This window comes from Eurosta solidaginis, chromosome 2 (genome assembly GCF_040869045.1).
Source record: "Eurosta solidaginis isolate ZX-2024a chromosome 2, ASM4086904v1, whole genome shotgun sequence".
Lineage (NCBI taxonomy): Eukaryota > Metazoa > Arthropoda > Insecta > Diptera > Tephritidae > Eurosta > Eurosta solidaginis.
Window position 1 is genome coordinate 308,676,029 of NC_090320.1, and position 27,419 is coordinate 308,703,447.

Below are 27,419 nucleotides of genomic sequence, written 5' to 3' on the forward strand. Positions count from 1 at the left end.
TTCTTATGAAGAAAAAAGTATTGGCACACTTCTTTTATTGTAAAAGTTTGGAGGATGGGTTGTAGGGAAATCGGAAAAGCGTCACATTAACGTTGTTCAATGTTTTACATTACTTTCTGTCGAGTAGTTTAAACTTGGTTTTCTTAAGCATATATTAACCTTTTAGTAAAATGAGTCAAAAACAGAGTTAATTGACGTAATCTCAGCGCAAAATTATCCTTCATTTACATAATAATGGCAAATCGTATGCAGAAATAGGAGAAATCATGCAACGAAGTCGTTTCACTATTCGGAGCGTAATTCATCGCTACAAAAGCTCAGGAAATTAAGAAAGTAATGAACGCATCGGTCGACCACACAAAATAAATGGACGGGAGCTTGCCATAGTTTTACGGATGGACAGATCCAGAAATGATCCCGGAAGGGTCCAAAAACTATCCCGGAAAAGTAACAAAAAATCCCGAAATGGCTCCTACGGCATCCCGGACGGATCCAGAAATGATCTCGGAAGGGTCCCCAAATGATTCCAAAATGACCCTGATGGATCCTGCAAACCATCAAGAAATTATGCCGGAAGGGTCCCCAAATTATCCCGAATTAATAAAGAAAAAGTCACGAAACGACCCCTAGAGGATCCCCAAATGATCCCGTATTAGCCCCGAAAAGGTCCCCGACGGGATCCCGGACAAATCCCGAAAACCATCCAGAAATGATGCCGGAAGGGATCCCAAATGATTCCGAAAAAGTCCCGCAATGATTCCGACGGGGTCCCGAACGGATACCGAAAATCATCCAGAAGTGATGCCGGAAAGGTCCTCTAATGATCACCTAATAGTCCCGAAATGACCCTTAAGGGATTCTAGACGGATCCCGTAAACCATCCAGAAATGATCCCGATATAGTCCCGAAGAAGTCCTGAAATGACCCTAACGGGATCTCGAACGCATCCCTAAATGACCCTGACGGGATTCCGGACAGATCCCGAAATCCATCCAGAAATGATGTTGGGAGGGACCCCAAATGATTCCGAAAAAATCCCGCAATGATTCCGACGGGATCCTGAACGGATACCGAAAACCATCCAGAAGTGATGCCGGAAAGGTCCTCAAATGATCACCTAATAGTCCCAAAATGACCCTGACGGCATCCCGGACTGATCCCGAAATCCATCCAGAAATGATCTTGGGAAGGTCCCAAAATGATCCCGAAATAGTGTCGGAAAAGTCCAGAAATTACCCTGACGGGTTCCCGGACGAATCCTGAAAACCATCCTTAAATGATCCCGAAAAAGCCCCGAAATGACCCTGACGGGACCCCGAAAGGATCCCGAAAACTATCCAGAAATGATGCCGGAAAGGTCCTCAAATGATCTCCTAATAGTTGCGAAAAGACCCTGACGGGATCCCGAACGGATCCCTACAACTATCTAGAAATGATGCCGAAAGGGCCCGCAAATGATCCCGTATTAGTCGAGAAAAAGTCCCGAAATGACCCCGACGGGATGCCGGACGAATCCCAAAAACCATCCAGAAATGATGCCGGAAGGACCCAAAATGATCCCGAAAAAGTCCTGCAATTATTCCGACGGGATCCTGAACGGATACCGAAAACCATGCCGAAGTGATGCCGGAAAGGTCCTCAAATGATCACCTAATAGTCCCAAAATGACCCTGACGGCATCCCGGACAGATCCCGAAATCCATCCAGAAATTATCTTTTGAAGGTCCCAAAATGATCCCGAAATAGTCTCGGAAAAGTCCAGAAATTACCCTGACGGGATCCCGGACGAATCCTGAAAACCAATCTTAAATGATGCCGAAAAAGTCCCGAATTGACCCTGATGGGACCCCGAAAGTATCCCGAAAACTACCCAGAAATGATGCCGGAAAGGTCCTCAAATTATCTAATAGTTCCGAAGGGACTCTGACGGGATCCCGAACGGATCTCGACAACTATCCAGAAATGATACCGAAAGGGCCCGCAAATGATCCCGTATTAGTCGAGAAAAAGTCCCGAAATGACCCCGACGGGATGCCGGACAAATCCCAAAAACCATCCAGAAGTGATGCCGGAGGGAACCCCAAATGATCCCGAAAAAGTCCCTCAATTATTCCGACGGGATCCTGAACGGATACCGAAAACCATGCAGAAGTGATGCCGGAAAGGTCCTCAAATGATCACCTAATAGTCCCAAAATGACCCTGAGAGCATCCCGGACAGATCCCGAAATCCACCCAGGAATCATTTTGGCCCAAAATGATTCCGAAATAGTTTCGTAAAAGTCCACAAATTACCCTGACGGGATCCCGGACGAATCCGGAAAACCATGCTTAAATGATCCCGAAAAAGTTCCGAAATGACCCCGACGGGATGCCGGACGAATCCCGAAGACCATCCATAAATGATGCCTAAAGGGACTCAAAATAACCCCGAAAAAGTCCCGTAATGATCCCGGAAACCACCAAGAATTTATCTCTCCAAGGTACGCAAATGATCCCGAAAGTACCCCGACGGGATCCCGGACGGATCCCGAAAACCATCCAGAAATGATGCCGGAAGGGTCCCCAAATGATCGCGGACTAGTAGATCCTTCTAGACTATTGGCTATATGTGTACAAAATTTCATCCAAATCGGTCCAGCCGTTCTTGTGTTATTGAGTCACAAAGACAAACGTCTGGACAAACATCCAAACATCCAAACATATAAACATCCAAACTTTCCCATTTATAATATATATTAGATTAGATATTAGATATGCCGGCATAACTTCTTCCGTAAAAAACAGGCACGATATCGTTTAAGGAAGGATTGGATACATGGGTTCTTCAACCTGAATCATTAAAAAAACAAGACAGTACTGTGTTGATTGGAATCTGGTGCATTCCAACAACGTTAAAAACATGCTTTCTCACGTGATACTGCCGGAATCGTATGCATTCCGGCAGTATAATTTTATGGGTCAGGCATCGGGCTGATTGGAATCCGGTGCATTCCAACAACGGAAGTCATGTTACTTTTTTATGCATTGTGATGGCATACCACATAACACTACACGGAGTTCTGCCGCATTCCCACGACATGCTGACTGGAATCTCGTTGCAGTCCAACAGCAAGTCGACTGGAATCCAGTGCATTCCGAAATCATGCTTAGCGGAATGTGATGCATTCCGCCAGAATATGATCTTCTTATTTCTCTTATTACTATTATATTCTGAAATTAAGGTGTAATGTTAAATAATGTATATTTTTGTTTTATTTTATTTTTTTTACCTTTATATTAAGTCGCTTTCATGTTTGTCCCCTCATTTCCATACGAATTTTTGACCCACGCAAAAGTCTTTTTCGGTAACTTCCCGTTGAGCTAGACACTTGATACTTAGAACATAGTTCAGATCTGAGAGACATTACAATGCAAGTGAAAAAAAATCCGCTAGGTGGTGCGCGGATCGAGGTATACAGAAAATTAATTTTAAAATGAAAATTTTGCGATGGACTTTTAACTAACTTCTCGGTAATCCAGAAACTTGAAACTTAGCACATAGTTTCCGCCAGGTGGCAGACGAATCGAGATAAACGAAAATCCCTGAAAAAACACAGGGAATCTTGCAATCGATTTTTGAGTAACTTCCCAGTGACCTGGAGATATGAAACTTGAGCCGTAAGTCAGAGCCCGGTGACAATGCATTATTTTATCAAAAAAATCCGCTAGGTGGCGCATGGATCGAGATATTAGGAAAATAATTTTAATTTGGGAATCTTTCAATTCATTTTTAACTAACTTCCCGGTTACCTAGAGACTTGTAACTTAGCACATAGTTCGAGACCTGGGGGTCAATTCCCTAACTGTGAGAAACTGAAAAATGTACACTCATTGAAAACTCATTTGCACATACAATTTACACTTTAAGCTGGAGACATTGGTGCTTTATCGGTAACCGTATCGGTAACCTTATAACAGGTGATTCGACCAACCTTATGAGAATCAATGCAATCGATTATTGGTGCCGCTAAGGTCGTAACCGTATCGTAGCTAACCAATTGGGTTTTTGTTTACCGTCGTAACGATAAACAGCTGATTACGTTAGGGATACAGATACAGCGATACGACATACAGCACTAATGACTCCGGCTTTAAATTTTCATGCGATTCTGTAAATTATTGTGTACATTGTTTTGCTGAATGAGCGCTGAATGTAAAAGTCTTATGTCAGTGAGAAAATACTCATCAAACGCCATGAAAACAAAATAGTTATTCTGCAACAGTGCGTATGAGTTTTGAATGTCAGAATAGTGTACACTGGCAGCCAAGGAAACTCACGAAGTTTTTATCAGTAAGTTTTTTTGTTCACAGTTTTGCTTTGCAGAATCAGAATTTAAAAGTTTACACAATTTCTTGTGTACACTTTAAAACTCACACTTAGCGAATAGGGCCCCTGGTGACAATACAATTTATAGAAAAGTTCCGCTGGTGGGGTGCTAATTGAGATAACAACAAATCCCTGAAAAACGAGGGAAATCTTGCAATCGATTTTTGAGTAACTTGCCGAAGAGCTAGAAACTTGAAACTTGGGCCATGGGTCAGAACCCGGTGACAATGCAATATTTATCAAAAAAAAATCCCGCTAAGTGGCGTATGGATCGAGATATTAGGAAAATTAATTTTAATTTGGGAATTTCTCAATCCATTTCTAACTAACTTCCCGGTTACCTACCCTCACTATGGTAGGCACCTTGTCGTTGGTGTGAGGGCTTAGCCGAACTCCAGAGTGCCCGACTATGAGGCGGAGCAGTTTAGGACTGACATCTACGCCGTTTCGCCTCTTAGGAGGGCGGCGGGATGTCGGTGACCAAGAACTGCCAACCCCCTAATCCAGGGTGTTATGCGGACCGTGCGTATTGGACGATTTGCAGCCAGGGGTTAAATTCGGCTGTATTCGTACGGAGCCTTCCCGATACCGGGCCAACTCGGGAAGTATTGATGGCCTTACCACAGTAAGGGGCGCTGCTGTGGCGGACGGTTCTTTCCCCGTATATAATACTGGACCGCTGAGCCAGCCTTGACGGGCAGGTGGTCGTACGACCAAGATGAACGACTCATTACCTGATTATAATAAGGACGATGATAAGAGGAGGACTGGGTCGCAAGCCAAGGACAACAAATACGCATTAAGCAATGCGTCGGACTCGGGAAGCGAGAGTAGTGCTGATTCAATGAACTTCGTTTGGAGAAACACACAAATGAAAACGGAGGAGAAGAGTGGAGAAGGGTATGGAGCAGAGGAAGTAAAAGAGCTCACTCGCAGTATCGTGCAGCACTAAGAATTGTACAACGCTTGGGAGCAGTGGTTGACCCAACAGTTGCGAAATTTAACTCTTTCTAACTATTCAAAAGTTATTTAAAAAAACAGGCGCTTTCGATGTCAGCTTAACACGGACTTTGCATCATCGTCGAACTAGCCTGAAACCTGAAGCTACGCGGTCATCCATAATGAGTTCTTATATCATAAGGACGGAAAACAGCAGTTAACATCTTTCAACTTAAAATCGATCGACTTTAATTCTAAAATATCGCTATGAATTAACGAAGACTATTGAAATCAATATTGTGAACACAAACGTCTGCAAACTTTGGTCTACATTTTAAAAATTGTATCCAGGGTCCTTGTAAAATTTTAGTTATGTAGATGCGCCGAGGATTATACGATTTTCACCAATGAGTTACGCAATGACATCCACTTAGACTGTTTATGATTTCGAGGGCGGCATCCTTGGCCGAATAGTTACTCCCTAACGTTTCAAGGCGTTCCTCTGGTGTAGCTCGGCAGCATAGCGCGACAAAAACATCCGTTAGAAAGTCTTCAGAGCTACACCTTGAGGTTCTAGGAATGTGACGTCGTCGAAGGTATGAGTTCGAAGTCGCAGTATATAGCTTCTGTGCTGACATATGATGTGAGGGGCAGGAGGCGTGGTAGCGACTGGTGGTCGGGATTGCTACTGTTTGCACATCGGGAATTGTAGCTGTTAAAAACAGCCGAAAAAAATGGAGGCGCCCTGTGCCACGAGTGTCATGAGTATTAAAGACCATTAATAGCCACCGTAAATCGCTTTTGTGCGTGACCGCCAAGGAGCCACAAATGATTTAAAGAAATTGTGTTCGCGGCGATTATTAGGAGTTAACCCCAGGTGAAACTACGCTTTGCACGAGATATAGAGACAAAAGTGTGACCATTTTATGTATCTCATTTCTTTTCAGCAGACGCAGCAGTACCAATTCCAAAGACCTGGGTTAGGTTCGAAGCCTCTCTGAAGTAAGTGAACGAGGGACAATCCCTCCGCAAGGAGCTATTCCTGAAAATTATTAAACAATCTGCGAGATTTTGAGGCAAAACCCTGGATCTTTCCCAAATGGCCAAAACATTTATTTCCTTAAATACATACAATCAAAACCTTTCCTAAATATTACTTTTTTAAATAAAAAAATCAATCTTTTTAAAATAAGAACACCGGCGTACGCCGGCACGCCGCCCACGCCGCCACCGCCGATAAGGTGATCGGCGCAAACCTCTAGTGCACATACATTCATCTTATAGCGTTTTCTTTTCTGAAATAAATTGTTTCCTAAGTAAGTGGCAAAGTCTTAATAGAGTTACTCCTACCCCAGAAAATTTTCAACATTTATAGTGCATGCAAAGAACATAAATGTCTATCCCGTGTATAGCTGATTTTCACAAACGCGCTGACAATGATGATAAAAATTTATTAGCAATTATTTCCTTCATTCCAATTTTCTTCGCTAAAAATATGTGAAGTTACGAAAATAAATTGTCACGATCAGCTGGTTTAGCAGAGTTGCACTGCCACACCGCCATTTTATGCAGGGTAAAAGTGTAACGCTTCTGCGTTGCGAGCAGGCAACAATTTTTACAAAAGAACGAAATACCCGGTAAAGGCGTTGCCTGCTTTTTAGAATAGAACAAAATATACATATTTACAACCCTTACGCGGCGTACAAAAACCGTAACACTTTTGCCAGAAAAGAAAACGCTATTATATATCCGCTTGCATCATTGGCGTTTCTTTCTTAATTTTTGTTGTACAGTGTATTGGAGCAAAGCAAAAGAGTTGAATTTCAAAAGACCTTTATTAACATGGGAATCAGAGCAATTCTTGTGCTTTGCTAATGCTCCCTTAAATTCGTTCTCAACAACATAGACTCGATAATATTCATATGTGGACTCCATATTATACTACATACAAATGTACACTTATAATATAAGAGAAAGAACAGTATGAGTGGAGCAATTTATTGCGTCGATAACAATAATAGAGCGCTAAAACGTTTGAGATAATATAATATATTATTTGTATTCATTGATATCGGCTAGTAAAGAGGAGGGGTTTTACGATCATTTTGACAATGGGAGCAAAGGAAATTCTCGCGCCTGTTTTTAACAATCAGTTGGTTTTGCAACGCTTTCGCGAGAAGTTCGTTTTGTAGTTAGAGTGCGCGTAGAGTCAAAACATATTATTGAAGTGAGCACTTAATGAATTTCTGTATGTAGGTGTGATATATAAGAATATATACACTCTCATCTGCAATCGACAATATATATGTATTTATACGCAAGTACTTATACAAATATATCATAAATCGTGGGGGCAGAATATGACAATTCATGTCAATCAACAACTCAAACAGACTTTCTACCTAGCTGAGCTGGGCTGGGCTTGGATTGAGTTGGCTGTCATTTTTTAGGGCTTTGTTTAAGCAATGGTACAACAAAGTATTGAAAAATAAAATAATCGACATGCAAATGAAAATTAAACATTTCGTATATTTTCGCCCTGAGAGAACAAGTGTTTTGTGATAAAACCGAAAAAAAAAGTTGCAATAAAAATACAATAATATTAAAAAAATTAGTAAATAATAACGTATTTATGCCTTTTAAAGAGCAGACTAGGTGTATGAAGATATAAAGAAGCATGGCAATTATTATTTTGCAATAAAATATTAACTAAATGTGATGCTTTGCTTTCAAAAGATTGCGCCGGAAGGGAAGTAAGTATCATGAATATGCATACAAAGATACAAATGTATGGATACACATATAAACATACATACATACATACATCGATGCATGCTGACATTCACACTGACCAGTTTTTATTTGGGGAGACGTCGGTAGATACTACATATGTGTGTTCGTAAATAATAAGCCAAGTATAAACAAAAAAACGGACTTAAAAAACTACGATAGCGTAATTTGATAAGACTGATAAATGAAATATCCGAGTCGTTATTGTTGGTTTAAGATTCTCACTCTTTGTATAAACATTAATGTAAATAGGTACGGTTTTCGTGTTAATAGTATTAGAGATGTGTGCAGTGCTTCGGTATCAGATTATTTTAATATCATATTAGATATGTATGAGGTAGTCCCTGTACGCCATCATTATTTTGGCAAGCTCTGTGTTATTCTGCTATAAAAGCTTCTCTGGGAAAGTCGAAGAAAACGTTGAATTTGCTTAAGTTTTGAAGTGAGCACTTCCCATCATTGCTATATAGCGAAGGAAATGCCGAAACTTATACCCCAATCATCGATGGCGAATTATACGTTCAGCCAGGTGACTATGATAAAGTTAAAATGACAATATCCCGGTTAAGAAATAACAAAGCGTCGGGTCATGGCAAACTACCCACCGAGCTGTTCAAACATGAATATGAAGACTTCGTAAATATTGCATATGTAGGTAGCAACTCTAATGCAAACCACAAGTGTCGCGTATAAGATTCTTTATAGCGAAATATGTACTGACTTGCACAGTTAAGGAACTGATCGCACCTTATCAGTGCGGCTTTTTGTCGACTGCAAAGCACCTTTTGGCAACGTGAACAAGAGTTTCCACGTGAGGCAAGGAACGAAACGAGGCTTCAAAAAGAACGACTTCCTCAATAATTCATTAATTAGTCAATAACCGGTTTGGTGCTTTAAGCCATTGCTTAACAAGTCACGCCAGGGATAATTCCCTGTAAAAGTAAAGTCATCATTTTTTGTGGATTTTAGCATTTCTTTCTGAGTTAACGATTCATAGGAAAAATTAGGGAAATATTTGGCTGCAATGTTTGAATAATGTCAAAATCTAGGAGGAAAACTAGAATGAGCTCCAGTAATAAATCATCAAGTGGCAAAAAAATTGCAAAACACTCCCTAAATTCATCCTGCAGCGAAAATGAAAGAAAGTATCGCAAAGCACCTGTTTCGCACTAGAGGTTTAATGACTGCTTCCGAAATGAGCGGGATACTTGGTAAACACACTTGTACCAAGAGCGCTTAGGCCGGGCTATATAAATTTAAATTAATTACTGAAATGCTTCAAGTATTTCGGAACATGCTAGGCCTGAACCTAGAACTCATTCAGATATAGGGACAATTGCCATTTCTAAGGATATCACAATATTAAAAGTGTCAGTTGAAAGCACTGTGAGGGGACAGAATTAGAGCTAGTACTGTTTCTTACAGTTTCTTAATGGGAGAGCTCTGAGCTAGTTCTGAACTAGTCGGATTCGCTGCAGAGTCTGTTTTCAATCCATTACTTACTTAATTGGCGCTTAACAGTTTAAACGGTTATGGCCGTCCAAAAAGGTGCGCCAGTCCCTTCTTCGCTCTGTCAAGGGATTTTAAATCATTTTGCCACTGGGCTGGTTCTGATAAAAAACATGGATGCGTTTTAATTCGCTGGACTATTTTGATGTCTACGTAAAGCTCGTACAGCTCATCACTAAATCCTCTTCGGTTCTCGCCAACGCGTAGATGTCCATAAATCTTTCGAAGAACTTTTCTCTCGAACACTTCCAGAGCCGCTTCACCTGATGTTGTCATGGTCCATGCTTCTGCACCAAATAGCAGGACGGGTACGATAAGTGACTTGTACAGCATGATTTTATGTTTCAATTGCCTACCTAGTCCACAGTAGCATTTATTGGCAAGAGTAATTCTTCGTTGGATTTCAGAGCTGATATTGTTGTTAGTGTTAATGCTGGTACCCAAATAATCTGAGCTAGTTCTGAACTAGTCGGATTCGCTGCAGAGTCTGTTTTCAATCCATTACTTACTTAATTGGCGCTAAACAGTTTAAACGGTTATGGCCGTCCAAAAAGGTGCGCCAGTCCCTTCTTCGCTCTGTTAAGGGATTTTAAATCATTTTGCCACTGGGCTGGTTCTGATAAAAAACATGGATGCGTTTTAATTCGCTGGACTATTTTGATGTCTACGTAAAGCTCGTACAGCTCATCACTAAATCCTCTTCAGTTTTCGCCAACGCGTAGATGTCCATAAATCTTTCGAAGAACTTTTCTCTCGAACACTTCCAGAGCCGCTTCACCTGATGTTGTCATGGTCCATGCTTCTGCACCAAATAGCAGGACGGGTACGATAAGTGACTTGTACAGCATGATTTTATGTTTCAATTGCCTACCTAGTCCACAGTAGCATTTATTGGCAAGAGTAATTCTTCGTTGGATTTCAGAGCTGATATTGTTGTTAGTGTTAATGCTGGTACCCAAATAATCGGAGTCTTTTATTATTTCGAAATTATAGCTACCAACAGTAGTGTGGTTGCCACAGCGAATATGAGATGACTCTTTGGTTCATGACATCAGGTACTTAATTCACCATCAATCCCATCTTTCCGCGTCTTTGTCCAGTTTGAAGTAAGCAGAACTTATGGCGTGGGTGTTCCAAAGCCGATGATATCAATATCATCAGTATACGCCAGTAATTGCACGCTTTTATAGAATATTGTTCCAGAGCGGTTAAGTTATGCAGCTGGTATAATTTTCTGCAGCATCAAATTAAAGAAATCGGATGATAGGGGGTCACCCTGTCTGAAACCTCGTCTAGTTTCGGACGGCTCGGAGAAACCCTTCCCAATTATGACTGAGCTGTTGGTGCTTCTCAACGTCATTTTGCACAGCCGTATTAGTTTTACGGTGAAACCAAATTCAGACAAAGCGCCATATAGACAGCTTCCTTTCTTGCTGTCGAGGCGGCTTTAAAATCGACGAAGAGGTGATGTGTGTCGATTCTTTATTCGCTGGGTTTTTCCAAGATTTGGGGCATTGTGAAAATCTGGTCGAAGGTAGATCTACCTGGTCTGAACCCGCACTGGTCAGGTCCAATCGATCGGTGGGGGGGGGGGGGGGGGGGGGGGGGGGGGCATTTATTCCACCATCATCGATTGTGGGATCGCGTTCATCATCCCTGTGCGCTAAATAGCTGTCTCCATTGAGGAGAGCAGAGAAGTGTTCCCTCAATAATCTAAGTACTCTCTGGACATCGGTGTCGCCATTTTTGTTCTTACAAGGTTTCGCACCGGACTTAAAAGCTTCCGTCTGTCAACGAATTGTTTGGTAAAATTTCCGAGCGTCATTCCTGGTGGATAGCAGCTCAAGCTCCTCGGACTCACGCCTTTCTGCCTCTGCTTTTTTCTTCTTGAAAAGGCGTCTCGCTTCCGTTTTCAATTCACGGTAGCGTTCTCACACTTCTCTTCTTGCGCTCGCTTCTTACATAGCCCTGTAGGCAGCGTCTTTTCTTTCGGTTGTAACGCGGAATCCTTTATCGTACCAGTTGTTTTTCTGTGGTCGCCGGTAACCACTGCTCCTGCATACCTTCGGGTTGACTTGTGCTCTCAGAGAGCAGGTGTGAGAGTCTAGTTGCGAAACCATTGGCAGCCTCTTGCGATTGCAGCCTTTCCTCGCTGCCCTTGTGTTTTTTGTTCCTTGGTTTTATCCGCGCAGATGCGGGCGCGTATTTTGGCTGCGACGAGATCAGATCGTGCGCACATCTAAAACACTGGAGGCATGCATTGATTCATGAACTTCGTGCCGCAAAGTCAATCAGCCTCAATCCATTAGGAGAATTTTCATTGTGTAGGCTGAACTTTTCGAAAACACCTTCTTTTCCCCTGGCGTTAAAGTCGCTAAGCACGACTTTTATATCATGGCGGGGGCAGCGCTCTTATGTGCGTTCTAAACGTTCGTAGAAAGTGTCTTTCACCTCATCCTCTTTCTCCTATGTCGGTGCATGGATGAATGATGTATTAAAAAGTTTTGCTTTTATTCGGATAGTAGCGAGTCGTTTATCCACAGGCGTGAACGCCAGTCCTTGTTTCGTCCAACGCATTTCTTGGATGGCGGTGATGTCGGATATTGACGAGGACATCAACTAGCCAGGTATCTGCACTAATCCTATTTAGGGAAAGGACGTTCCAGGTGCATGCCTCAACTTATTGTCCTTTAAACGTTTGCCATGGTCTTCATCAGTTGAAGGTTGCCTTCTTATTTAAGGCTTGTTGTTGCTTCCATTGGACTGTGGTTTGACGAGACGGGTCCCAAGCCGAGCGCCCAACCCGCTGATCGGGGATGAAAGTATTATTTGCACGTTTATAAAGCGGGCCGTTTGATTCAAGACAGACGCCCGCTTGCAACCGCACCTCTTGGTGGCCATTGAAAGCTCCCCCAGCAAGCCCTTTAACTGAGTATGTCAGAGGGGCCTAACCAGGTTGCCTTCTCGCATTGGCTCACAACTAAATGGATGTTCAGTTGGCTACCCAGAGGATACTTGGCCGCAAGCGACCGGAAGTAGTGATCTGCTTGAACCGCATGCAAAAGAATCGCTCTGGCCATTCCCATGTGAATAGCGGTCAGAAGCTTTCCCCACTTTCGTGGACTTCTGCACACGGCTCCACCCTCCATCAATACATAGGCAAGACAAAAGCAACACGAACAGAACTCAAAAACTTGCCAATCCGCATTCAGATCGAAAATTGAATTTTCTCGTGTTCAGTGAGCAAGGCTAATTTTATACGTGCGTTATTCCAAAGGGACAAATATGTTCGAATATGTTCGGACCTTAATTTTTGTATTATCAACTCAAAGGCAACGCCAAGGCAACATAAAGGAAATTCAAAAACTTCTTGCTTTGTCAATCTATTATTGTCATATCTTGAAATTTTTTAATAATAGTCTTATATTCAAATAATAAATTTATTAATTTTAGTTTTTCAACATTGCAAAATTTAAATTGTTTGCTTTTTTGTTCGTTGAAGCAAGTCAAGTTTCAACGAGCGTTATGTCAACGGTACGCGAACGCCGAAACAGCACAAAAGTCAAATGTGTTTTGGCTTTTATTCATTTGGTGGGGTCTATTTTCAAAATAGTTTGCTTGTTTGTATCATAATGCCATAATAAAGGTGATGTCAATAGCATAACGTTACTTTTTCGCCAGCTCTATTTGCCAGTATTTACTTGTATTACAAAATAAATAAATTTTTTATTCCTTAATTTTTCATACAAATTTCCAAAACCAATACAAAATTTGTTTTCTGCAAAATGTTTTCTTTGGGGAATACAAAATTACGTTAATCTTTTTAAAATCTAAAAATTACTGTTAGCGGCTTATATAGTTACTACATATCCTAACTTATAGTAAACTCTACTCCGATCGTAGTAGAATTCAAAGAAAGTTATGTATTATAGACAACCATCTAAAATATGCATGCCGAACTTGTCAGAATAAGGGAAAACTGAAACGTGGTGAAAACACCCTTGAATATTTATTTAATCATAATTCATTTCATCTTTGTTTTTATATTAATTCTCCACATATGGTTTTTTTTAAATTTACTCCCCTTATGCATTTGCATTTGTAGTGCGATGCATGTAACAATGAAAAGAAAAAACAGTAAATATAAAACCATTTAAAAATAATCGAAAAAGAAAATAGTCAAAGTTATTATCTGGATAAAGAGTTAAAGAAACTGACAATAATAAAATAAATACAATATCCGGAGCTAATTGTTGTCAGCCTTAGCAAACAGAACTTTACTGCCAGGCTATACTGACGACACTGGTGGAGGTCCACACACAATTAAGCATTATGATGTAAACTTATTTCGAGAAAATTGATAAAGTTTGTTTTACCATTGATCCCAGATGTAAATTATTTTTTTATGTATGAAGTTTCTCTTAATAAGCATAAAAGGAGTTTTAAATTAGTATATCCCATTAGCCATTAGAAGGTATTTAAACATGTGACTGTTACGTCTGGATTCGACGTCGTTTTACTGTGACGGGTTTAAAGGGCCTTGCAAACTTGCCTTATCCATAGCCACATAAACACCTGAGCCAACCAATATTATGGAAATTAATGTAATTTGTCAATGGTGCCATACCATAACGCTCTAGCCATAACCATACCGTAGCCAACCAAATAGTTTTTGTTTATCGCCATATCCATAACCTATAAATATTTAAATTGTTGAATTTATTAACTTTCTGGATGTCTAATATTTTTTTTTGGACACGATTTTACTAACTAACTTATTAACTGTGCAATTTGTTATTAATATTTTGAATTTTATCCCTTTTTTATGAAATTATCAAATTTTTTCCATATCCGATTTTAAAATAATGCATTATCGCGCCTATAGGCTTGGGAGACATCATATAAATCTGAAAATTGATTGAGTATTAAAATGAGTAGGAGAGTTTTGAAAAATTAGCACTTTTAATCTTTTGAGTATGTTCAATGCTGTCATGGTATGGAGGTAGTGAGTGCGCTTACCATACTGAAGACCCAATATTCAACACAAAAAGAAACAAACAAAATACTCAAGAAAATAGTTTTCTATCCGGGTCATCTTCTGGCAGTGGTTTAATAAACACTCCTTAGTATATTTCGTACAAGAAAGGATTTTCTAGCCCCAAACGCTTTCGAATCATTACTCTTGAAAACGCATTAGAAACTCATTTAAGCGTCGTTAATGTAAAAAGGATGTACGCACCACAATATTAAAGTACAGTGCATGTCTATCAACCCATTATATGTTTACTTAATCATATCTTGAATATAATTTCATAGAAGTAAATATAATACCATCTTTGTTTATTCGGCCAATAGAGAAAAGCTGATAGTAACATTTTTGTTACTTGAACCTTCGCTCCGAAACTCCGAATCGGAACTTTTGTTGACAAGTAAAGCTTAACTCGAGTTAAGGCATAATGATCTCATGAACGAGTGTTAAGGCCCTGTCACATAAACAGTTTTTCATATCAATTCGCTTAAGGCAATATTATGCATGCTGAGTAGATTGCACGTATTTTTATGGAGAACGGCAGATCGAGCGACACTGGTGCCATCTGTCATGAAAAATTAGCCAACTTCTAACTTTTCTTGCAAGCAAATCATAAGAAGAATAATCCGAAATTTTCTTTAGCTAATGCCAGATTTTTCAGTGCGAGTTTAAACTCTAGTTGAAGTTTACTAGAGTTTAACGTTGCCACTTTTTTCGATAACATAAAATTTTGCTGTTCCTCTCAGTTTAAGCGGCCGAATGGCATGATTAAACTCTAGTCAACTTTAATTGGAATTTAAATTCGCACTGAAAAACCGAGCATAATGGTTGTTTTCACACTTTGCAAGTGAAATTGCTTTTCCCACGTTGGTACCTTTCTAAACTTTGTCGCAGTTAAAAAAAATAAATGTAAGGTGAATTTACATTCGAAAAGATATAAGGCCGAGCTTCTCTTCCACTTTGAGTCGTGCTGCCTCCGAACAGCATCTGCAAGGCAGATAAGTTTTCACTGAGAGATTTTCATGGCATAAATACACTAGGAGTGCTTGCCAAACACTGCCGAGTGGCGACCCCGATAAGAAAAGTTTTGTTTCTAATTGAAAAAAACTTGTTTCTAAAATTTTTGATGTTGCTTTACCCGTGGCGGGAACCCAGGATCTCCGGTGTGTTAGGCGGAGCAGGCTATCATCACACCACGGCGGCCGCCAGTTAAAACCTGCAATTTTACCATACCTTGTATGGTGAGAATGCTAATAACAGTGCTCCGCGAAATTTTGTATGTGAATGGGCAAGGCGAAATAAACATCAATTGCTATGTCTGAAGTTACTTTATATTTATAAGCGCAACATTTTGCGCGATTGTGGCGATGTTACTGGCATACCTAAGTTTGCATTGAAAGTATCTGTATGAAAAAGTTGGTTGTGGCTCGGCCATTATGAACGGTACGAATGTTCTTGCATCGAAATATCTTTCGAAACTTGTGCCAACGTACTAAGTATGTTCATGCATATGTATATAGTATTGTTTTGTGTTACATTTAGGCAATTCACAAGGTTTCTTTAAGTCTTAAGTGGTGTTTTTCAAAATATGGCTTTTGTGAACATTACATTGAATTATATTTCGTATTAAATACAACCGTAAGAGGGGCCAACAGAAAAATTCACTAAAAAACTAAATTTATGAAACCGCTTTTTTATTAATACTCAGCATTTTTTCTTTGCTATATTCCTTTTTCTCATGAAGTCCCTTTGGAAACTTTTAAAAATAAACAAAAAATTATTTAATATTGTTTACTGCGCACACTTGGTATAGAACATATGTACTTTGCTGAATCGTATTGTTTTATTACAATTTTATATAAGAAACAACAGCAAATCATATATAGATTTAGTCGAGTATACAAAAACTGTGTACTATGATTCCAGAGTTAGATGCCAAAACCCCCTTTTTCATAGGATGTGGCATATATTGGCCTATACCTTAGCAAATATAAAAATTAGACATTTCTGTGCTTCCAACGGTACGTGATGTATGGGTAAATCCACTAAACCTCTAACTTTTCTATTTTTCGGATGTTAATATGGTCAGAAGAACTTAAATGTATAAAGCATATATACATTTAGTTTGTACTAATGACTCTGATACCTGATACTTTTTTGGAGATAAAAGTTAATAAACAGGGGTTGGAAAACTTTGAAACGTGACTTTTTTAAATTTATTTCACACAATTTTTAAATTGAGATATCGTTCTGAAAATTGTGCAAGGTTTAGTTAATACAGCAAAAACGCTATCAACCCAATTCTAAACAAAAATGCGAGTTTTTTCCCTTCTCCCATTCCTCGTATTCTAAATAAAAATTCCTTGTGAGTTTTTCACTTCTCCCTTTCCTCTTATTCTGAACAATGTTTGAAAAAGCGGAAACCGGTTATGAGAGAAAAGTAGGTATTATGAATTTGGGTTAGAGGGAGATTTCTCTGCCATTTCTTAGAAGTTTTTCACTTGTTAAATTAAAGGGAATGCATCAAAATAGTTAATATAAATTGGTTCTTAAACAAAAAAATATGTACATTCTACCACAATAGCTCTTGGTATATTTGATGTAGCCATTCAGAAATTGCGCAAGAATTTTTTAAGAAGGCTTAAATAAATTTTGGCATATAACGAAAGACGAATTCGACTCGACTTGGCCACCAGAAAATTGCTTTGGTGAAGGGAAGCACGCAACTCCAGCGGATTTGTGTTATCCCGCTGTCTTCTTCTTCTTATGCTCCTCTGTTGATGTTACTGTGGCACCAATTCATAGCTCATTTCAGTCAATACCATATGAAATGCAATACTGTTCATTGTTTATACTTTATTTCTTAATTTCAAATAAATTCGCAACAATAATTAAACAACAATTCGCAACAATTTTTTAAACAAAATAAGAAGTGCGCAACGAAATTTCAATTGACAAAACTGCTGACTTCGAAAATTCGAAATTCCTAATCCCCAATTATTGTTCTCCCTAGGAGAAAAGAATTGAAGGAATTTTTAATTTTAATAAAAAAATCAGCGAGAGCAAAATTCCGAGGGAATATTTAGAATCGGACTGTATATGTAAATGTGAATTTAATTAATTCTCAGAAGCCAACTTTGTTTGTTTCATACACTTATAAATGTATGTAGTTAACTCTTGTGTCCCAAATAACAAAACACAACTGTTACGTATACGCACCGGTAGCCGTTTCTTTTGGGGTGCGGATATGTTTGAGTGTAATTGGTTGGTGTTGGATAAAATAAAGTGATTATTTTTAATTCTGAAGATATACAATATATACCACACTATAAGAGACTAATATTCTGCCCTTCGAGAATTATTAAAAAAAAAAGATTGCACTGATAATGAATTTGCTAGAGTGATGAAAAAAGTAAAAAAAAAATTTAATATGTAAACATTTTTTTCCTATTTACACGGGTCTACATTTTACATATATTTACATATATGTACGTGAACAGGATTAGGGTATCCACGAAGACGTGGTTATCAGGTTATTTTTACGTGTCTATAATTTTTTTCTTTATTACAAAAGCAAAAAAGACTGAACAGAAATAATTTTAAAACATATAAACTAACTAGCAGACCCGGAAGACGTTGTTCTGCCCTAAATTTGGTCTACTGCATACATTTTAAGAAGCTTTTTCCATCTAACTCTGCCCTTGCCCCTCTATACTTTTTCCTGATCTTTGTATTCACTCCTCCCTCCGTATTTTTCGTTTCATCTATCTCCATCTTCGTCTCATTCTATCTCTTCTCTCTTTACTCTTCTCTCAAGTTTTTCTCATTCTTCTTCATCTCTTATTGCCAGTCCCAGAGGGTGGTATGTATTTTGTTCCAGTCCCATTCCGAGTCTCAGTCCCAGTCCCACTCCGAGTCTCAGTCTCAGTCCCATTCCTAGTCCTAATCCCAGTCCCAGTCCGTCTCTGGTCTACTTCCCGGAAAAAAGCATCGTAAATACTAATATAGGCAAATTTATATACCAAATTTCAGGCAAATCGAATAGGACGTATGTAAATAGGTATATGGGTATTATTAATTCATGTCTTTATTTCGGCTTCGCATGCATATTTATCAGTTTTGCCAGGTTGATGCGAATAAATCGAATAAAAAAATAAAAATGATTTTAAAGCTCTCATCAACAGCTTCCATTTGATATCCATAATACACACACATTCTAGGGGTATCCGGGTCCATCTTTTGGCCAGCGGTGTAAAACTTACTCTGTACTAAAGCGCACGTCAACAGCTTCAATTTGATACCCATAATGTGAAAACACATCCTAGTGTTACCCTGATCCACTTTTTGGCCTATATCTCGAGACCCTAGTCACCCAGGGGTATGAAAATTACCCTCTACTAAAGCACTCATCAACGGCTTTCATTTGTTATCCATATTCTATAAACACATTCTAGGGGTACCCGGGTCCACGTTTTGGCCTATATCTCAAGACCCTAGTCACCCAGGGGTATGAAAATTATCCTATACTAAAGCACTCATCAACAGCTTTCATTTGGTATCCATATTCTATAAACACATTCCAGGGGTACCCGGGTCCACGTTTTGGCCTATATCTCGAGACCCTAGTCACCCAGGCGTATAAAAATTACCTTCTACTAAAGCACTAATCAACAGCTTTCATTTGATATCCATATTCTATAAACACATTCTAGGGGTACCCGGGTGCACGTTTTGGCCTATATCTCGAGACCCTGTGCGTGGATCATGAATTTTTTTTGCTATAAACCTCACGGAACCCGGGACCTTTCCAACGAATGCAAAACCGTGGAAATCGGTTAGTGCGTTCTGGAGTTATAGCGTCAGGAAGGAAAACCCGACTTATTTTTATATTATAGACTAGCAGACCCGGCAGGCGTTGTTCTGTCCTAAATTTGTATATCTGCTAGCTTTTTCAGTCTAACTCTCCCTCGCCCCTCTACACTTTTTCCTAATATTTGTATTCACTCCTCCCTTCGTATTTTTCGCTTCATCTATCTCCATCTTCGTCTCATTCTATCTCTTTCTCAGTCTCCTTCTCTCTTTTCTCTTCTCTCAAGTTTTTCTCATTCTTCTTCATATCTTATTGCCAGTCCCAGAGGGTGGTATGTATTTTGTTCCAGTCCCATTCCGAGTCTCAGTCCCAGCCCCACTCCGAGTCTCAGTCTCAGTCGCAGTCCTAATCCCAGTCCCAGTTCGTCTCTGGCCTACTTCCCGGAAAAAAGCATCGGAAATACTAATATAGGCAAATTTATATACCAAATTCAGGCAAATCGAATAGGACGTATGTAAATAGGTATGTAGGTATTATTAATTCATCTCTTTATTTCGGCTTCGCATGCATATTTATCAGTTTTGCCAGGTTGATGCGACTAAATCGAATATCACAATGAAAATTACCTAAAAGCTCTCAGCAACAGCTTTCATTTGATATCCAAAATACACACACATTCTAGGGTGCCCGGGTCTACGTTTTGGCCTATATCGCGAGACCCTAGTCACCAATAGGTATGAAATCTACCCTGTACTAAAGCACTCATCAACAGTTTTCATTTCCATATTGTATAAACACATTCTAGGGGTGCCCGGGTCCACGTTCTGGCCTATATCTCGAGACCCTAGTCACCGATAGGTATGAAAACTACCCTGTACTAAAGCACTCATCAACAGCTTTCATTTGATATCCATATTGTATAAGCACATTCTAGGGGTGCCCGGGTCCACGTTTTGGCCTATATCTCGGGACCCTAGTCACCAATAGGTATGAAAGCTACCCTGTACTAAAGCACTCATCAACAGTTTTCATTTCCATATTGTATAAACACATTCTAGGGGTGCCCGGGTCCACGTTCTGGCCTATATCTCGAGACCCTAGTCACCGATAGGTATGAAAACTACCCTGTACTAAAGCACTCATCAGCAGCTTTCATTTGATATCCATATTGTATAAACACATTCTAGGGGCGCCCGGGTCCACTTTTTGTCCTATTTCTCGAGACCCTAGTCACCAATATGTATCCTGGTCCACTTCCCGGAAGAAAAATTATCCGACATTTTATTCTAGATATAACGCTACCTACATACCAAATGCCAGGCAAATTGAGCCATATATACGACAGTTTAGAATAAATCGGTCCCTGGTCCACTTCCCGAAAAAAAAACTTTTCACAAACACTCTCCGGGTTCCTATTAAGTTATCCTAAAAATGTCATGGTAATCTTTCTATCTGTTCTCGAGTTATGGAGTGACAATCAAAATGTACACTTCTTTTTATATATATAGACTAGCAGACCCGTCAGACGTTGTTCTGCCCTCAATTTGGTCTATCTCCATACATTTTAATAAGCTTTTTCCGTCTAGCTCTGCCCCCCCCCCCCCCTCCTAACTTTCTCTTAATCCTTTTATTCGCTCCTCCCTGCATAAAGTTTTTCCCATTCTTCTTCATCCCTTATTGCCAGGCAAATCGAATAAGACGTATGTAAATAGTTATGTGGGTATTATTAATTCATGGCTTTATTTCGGCTTCGCATGCACACATCGGTTTTGCCAGGTTAATGCAACTAAATCGAATATCACAATGAAAATTACTTTAAAGCTCTCAGCAACAACTTTCATTTGATATCCGTATTACACACACATTCTAGGGGTATCCGGGTCCAGGTTTTGCCCATATCTTGAGACCCTAGTCACCCAGCGGTATAAAAATTACTCTGTACTAAAGCACTCATCAACAGCTTCAATTTAGTACCCATAATGTAAAAACACATCCTAGTGTTACCCTGATGCACGTTTATCTCGAGACCCTTCACAAATAGGTATGAAAACTACCCTGTACTAAAGCACTCATCAACAGCTTTCATTTGTTATCCATATTGTATAAACACTTTCTAGGGGTACCCGGGTCCACGTTTTGGCCTCAACCTCGAGACCCTAGTCACCAATAGGTATGAAAACTGCCCTGTACTAAAGCACTCATCAACAGCTTTCATTCGTTATCCATATTCTATAAACACATTCTAGGGGTACCCGCGTCCACGTTTTCGTTTATATCTCGAGACCCTAGTTACCCGCGGGTACGAAAAATACCCCGTATCAAAGTACTCATATTGTACAAACATATCCCAGGATTACCTACGTCCACGTTTTGATCTCAAGATCCTATCCAGAACGAGATAAAAATTAGCCTATGCCTGTCTCCTGGTTCTAAGCTACCCTTCCACCAATTCTCAGCCCAATATGTTCATCCGTTACTTCCTCTTCTATCACTCTTTATCTATTAAAAAAAGCGCATCAAAATCAGTTGCGTATTTTTAAAGGTTTAAGCATTCAAAGGGACATAGGGACAGAAAAGCGACTTTGCTTTATACTCAAAAGCAATTAGCGCGGACAGTTCACAGCGATCAAACACACATACGAATTTTTTGATAAAAATGTTACTTTTGTTAAACAATTTGGCTGATATAAGAAAGGAATCAAGTATTTTTTTTGATGCAGATCGAAGGTAAATATTTCAAAGTTTTACTGAAAAGTAGAATTTTTGAAATCCAACCATCCGTTTATGAGTTATAGCTGTGTAAACAAAAATTTTATGATTTTTTGCTACATTTTGGCAATTTGCCATGCCCCTATAATATATATATTCAAATTATATTAACTGTACCATCTCACGTAGCTAAGCTTTCAAATGCAAAAAACCGTTTTAAAATCGGAGTATTCTGTGTGAAGTTATGCGCATACATGGCATTTAGCGACTTTATTTTATAAGATTTATAGAATAGATATATTTATAATACAAATAAAACAAAAACAAAGCGGAATAACGTACAAATCCAATAAAAATTCATTGACGCAGATGGTTTCACTATCATGAATTTTTTACGTTACATTCACTCAAGGGGCTCTGACCAGCTCCACGACAGCTTTTTGACATTTTGAAGCTTTTTTTCACAATTTGTGCTTATAATAATACAGTTAAAGGCCAAAAACTCATTAAAAATTCCTTTACTTAAAATTTACGAATAATGAATTCAGTGCCAAATTAACTGACTGAAACATGTTTGGAATCATCATGAATGAGAGAGTGAAGGCGATGGATCCGGCTTTCTAAGCTGTGTTCGGTTGCTCGACTGCTAGCAGTTTGCTTCATTTCGGGATAGGTAAATACTAAAAATAAGATAAAGACCAGCCTAATTTGAAGCAAATTTAAAAACTTTTAAAAATCCACCCCCAAACAAAAACAATAACATGTCTGCTTGCAATGCTTCTATGCCATTATCGCCTTCCACTTTCTCGTCTATTGCTGCTGCCAACGTCGATCTATTGCAAGTGCCTCGGTGTCGGCATCTGCATCACATACTCTTCCTAATGTGCCGTATATTTCTGATAACTCTGCGGCCGATCTTCTCACTGGCGCTTCTACCTTGACTCCGATCTCTCAACATTCTAATAATATAGAAGAGGCAACTGTTGTTAATTTGCATACCACCAAAGCACCTCAACAGTCTGACGGTAAGCAAAATAATCATATTACTGCGCGTCACATTAATGGTGTCAATTTTAATAATCGTGTGGTTGGTCGAAATGCTTCAACAGAGCTAGAAGTAGCCGTAATTAGAAAATGGGTGCATCTGTCTTCGTTTAAACCATCGGTGTCTGAAGATATGATTGTTGATTATGTAAAGAAGCACTCTGGTATCGATGATCAATTTATTTCTTGCTACAAATTAGTTAAGAAGGACACCCCGCTTCAGAGTCTACGGAAGATTAATTTTAAACTGGGCGTGTCTCCCGAATTCTACAGTCTGCTTTTAGATCCCAACCTATGGCCAACTGGGATAAACGTCCAGCCATTTCGTAACGTCCCAAGGAACTGAAGTGACCGACTTAAATAACAGCGTAGTTAATACTCCTTGTCTTTCTGATTATAATAATATTGATAATCTTAAGCTTCTTAAAATTTATTACCAAAATATCTCTCGAATGCGTACTAAGGCTAAAGAAGTATTTTTATTCACGTCTCGGTGTGAGTTCGATGTTTTTGTGCTAGTTGAAACATGGTTAACTAGTGACTTTTTTGATGCAGAGTTTTTTGATCTGAATATTTTTCATATTTATCGTAAGGATAGGGATGCGAAAAAAACAGGCTGTAGTAGGGGTGGGGGTATCTTAATTGCGGTAAAACGTGCGTTAAGGTCGTCAGTCGTCGCTCTTGGAAACGCAGATTCGCTTTTAGATCAACTGTGTATCCGCATCTTCGGCACCTTTGGTAGCTTGTTTATATGCGTATCTTACATTCCGCCTAACAGTTCTGAACACTTATATGCACTACATATCAATAACATTTTACGTATCTATGAAAACCATGAAGATGACCACTTCTGCATACTGAGTGATTTTAACTTAAACAAGATCGTTTGGTCTGACCTGCTTATGAACGGTGTCTTAACTGCCTCTAATGCTAGCCTTCCACATGAGATCCATGTTCTAGATAGTCTTTCCAGCATTAATCTATCCCAAATTAATTATATTCCCAACATGCTTGGTAATTTCCTTGACCTGTTATTCATTGATGAGCACCTGATCTTTCAGTTACAAGAGTGTAATTTCCCTATCTGTAAACCTGATATGCACCATGTGCCGCTCTTTTTATCCCTTCAGTTTTGTACATTTCCTGCAATCTACATATTCGATTCCCAGTCTTTAAACTTCAGAAATGCTGATTACGGTTCTTTAAATGCAATCTTCAACGAAATTGATTGGAGCTCTATTTTTCTTTCGCGTGATGTTGCTGAGTGCTATGAGATGTTTCTTGAACAAATTTACTTGGTCTTAAACTCTAACCTAAATCTGATCCCTCCTCGGAGACATAAGTTACCTTGGTATACGAGAAGGCTTAAAAGACTGAAGAACAAACGAAATAAATATTATAAACTTTTCATGTCCACAAACGATTTTAGCTTCAGAGAAAAGTATATCAGCCTTAGTAAAGAATTCAATGAACTTGATAAAACTCTCTATAACAATTATATATCTCGGTACGAGGATGAGTTAAAGTCCAATCCCAAAGCATTCTGGAACTTTATCCGTTCTAAGAAAGGAAGCTCGAATATTCCTAGCTGTATGACTCTGGATGGTCTTTCCTCCTCTTCTCTGCATGACAGCGTAACTCTCTTCGCTGATTTTTTCAAGTCCAATTTTGTAAATGATGCTGGCGTTGGCATTTATAATTATTACGGTGATTATCTTGGTTCACATTGCGTTGATTTTGGAGCACTTTGCATCACTGACTTGGATATACAGAATGGTATCTCTGCTTTAAAACTGTCTTATAAAAATGATTCCGATGGCCTCACCTCTTTTTTCCTTAAGAAATGCTGCTCATCCCTAGCTGTCCCTTTATCTCAGATAATTAACCTTTCCCTTTCCTCCGGTATTTTCATCGACAAATGGAAGGTGAGCTCTATTACACCCATCCACAAATCTGGTAACAAGAATGATGTCAGAAATTACCGTCCAATCTCAAAATTAACCACCTTCTCAAAACTTTTTGAAAAGGTTGTAAGAGATAAGTTATTCTTCGCAGTTAAAGAAATTATTGATCCCAACCAACATGGTTTTGTCTGTGGCCGTTCCACCGTAACCAATCTTGCGGTTTTTTTCAGAGTACTGTTTGTCGGCCTTTAAGAGTGGATCTCAGGTGGATACCATTTACACCGATTTCTCTAAAGCCTTCGATACAGTCTCTCATGATATTTTATTACACAAGCTTGAGTTCCTTGGTTTCCATTCAGTCTTTCTTCTGTGGTTGCGATCCTATTTCACGAACAGAATAACGTTTGTAGAAGTCGATGGTACTGCGTCTTACTCGTTTGTGGTAACCTCCGGAGTACCGCGGGGTAGTATTCTAGGCCCGCTTCTTTTTGTTTTGTTTATCAATGATATCCGGTCCTGCTTTAATCACTCGCAATTTCTTCTCTATGCTGATGACCTGAAATTGTATTCTAGAGTTACCTGCGTGGCTGACGCGCTTCGGCTTCAAAATTAACTCAACAATCTTACTGATTGGAGTCTCAAAAACAATCTGTTGCTTAACATAAAAAATGCTTTCACTTAACCTTGTCGCGTACGCGTAATCGCATAAATTCAACTTACTCGATTCTTAACACTCAACTGTCCTCAGTTGAGGTATTTTCTGATCTAGGCGTTCTATTTGACTCTGGTTTTACCTTTGTCAGTCATGTGAATACAGTTATCCGTAAGGCCTTTTCGAATTTGGGCTTTTTTGAAGCGTTATGCGAAAGACTTTAAAGATCCCTATACAAGAAAATCCCTTTTTACTTGTCTTGCCCGGTCTAAGTTGGAGTACTCTTCAATTATCTGGAACCCATTATATAGTTCTCATTCGGACAGAATCGAGCGTGTACAGCATAGCTTTACTCGCTTTGCTCTCTATCCACTTTATTTCGTCGATCCCTTTCTATCCTATACTGCACGGTGTTTGCTCATAAACTTGAAATCTCTCTCTAGTAGGTGCACAATCCATTCGATAATGTTCATTTTCGACATTGTTAATGGCTTAATTGATTGCGTGAATCTGCTCGATCAACTTTCCTTCAATGTCCCAAATCGCATCCTACGTTCACACTACCCTTTCCATCTTCTGAGGGGGCCCGCGATTTAGAGGTACTATGACATTTTTTTTTTTAATTCAGGAGAGTCTTTAGTTTTTCCATGTGCAATTTTTAAGCCGAATTTCAAAAGCAACGAAAATCTGCATTTCGTTTTAATATTATAGTGAAGAAAGAAAAATAAAAATCTATATATATAAAAAAAAGAAAGGCTAAAATGTGTGTTAGCTGGTCGTCGGTGTATGAAGAGATGCGTCGGTCAATTTTGTTCAAACTTTCACACAAATTGCGTAAACCTCACGCGGTGGTTACTACATAGGTTTGGTTGCGATCGACGTACAGGGTCTCGAGATATAGGCCGAAACGGTAACCCGAGTACCCCTAGAATGTGTTTATAGAATATGGATAACAAATGAAAGCTGTTGATGAGTGCTTTAGTAGAGGGTAATTTTCATACACCTGGGTGACTAGGGTCTCGAGATATAGGCCAAAACGTGGGCCAGTGCATGCCTAGACAGTGTTTATACAATATGAATATCAAATGAAAGCTGTTGATGAGTGCTTTAGTACAGAGTAATATATTATCCAGGGACGGACTGGCACTGGGATTAGGACTAGGACTGGGACTGTGACTCGGAGTGCGACTGGGACTGGGACTGGAATAAAATACATACCACCCTCTGGGACAGGCAATAAGGGATGCAGAAGAATAAGAAGAAATTGAGAGAAGAGAAAAGAGAGAAGGAGATTGAGAAAGAGATAGAATGAGACGGAGATGGAGATAGATGAAGCGAAAAAGACGGAGGGAGGAGTGAATAAAAGGATTAGGAAAAAGTGAAGAGGGGGGGGGGGGGGAGCAGAGTCAGACGGAAAAGGCTTATTAAAATGTATGCAGATAGGCCAAATTTAGGCAGGACAACGTCTGCCGGGTCTTCTAGTTAATATTATAAATTCGAAAGTTTGGATGTCCAGACGTTTGTTTTTGTAACTCAATCACGCAAGAACGGCTGGACGGATTCGGATGAAACACGCATACGTATAGCCAATAGCCTAGGGCTTAAAAGTGAGCAGTTACAGCCTCCGCCCCCTCCCCCCTTTCCCCTCTGATGCAAAATCTATAA

General features: G+C 39.4%; 1 protein-coding gene across 9 annotated transcripts in view; it reads left to right on the plus strand.

Moving 5' to 3' along the window:
* The first annotated feature begins 7,469 nt into the window (after positions 1-7,469).
* Positions 7,470-27,419, plus strand: part of Samuel (SAM-motif ubiquitously expressed punctatedly localized protein) — a 151,218-nt gene continuing 131,268 nt past the window's right edge. For 3 of the 9 annotated variants that reach the window (XM_067769055.1, XM_067769053.1, XM_067769054.1), the window contains exon 1: positions 7,476-8,060. The gene's annotated coding sequence lies outside the window, so the exon portion shown is untranslated. Of the gene's footprint in view, positions 8,061-27,419 lie in introns of all 9 variants that reach the window. The other 6 variants (XM_067769057.1, XM_067769056.1, XM_067769058.1 and 3 more) reach the window with 6 other exon arrangements.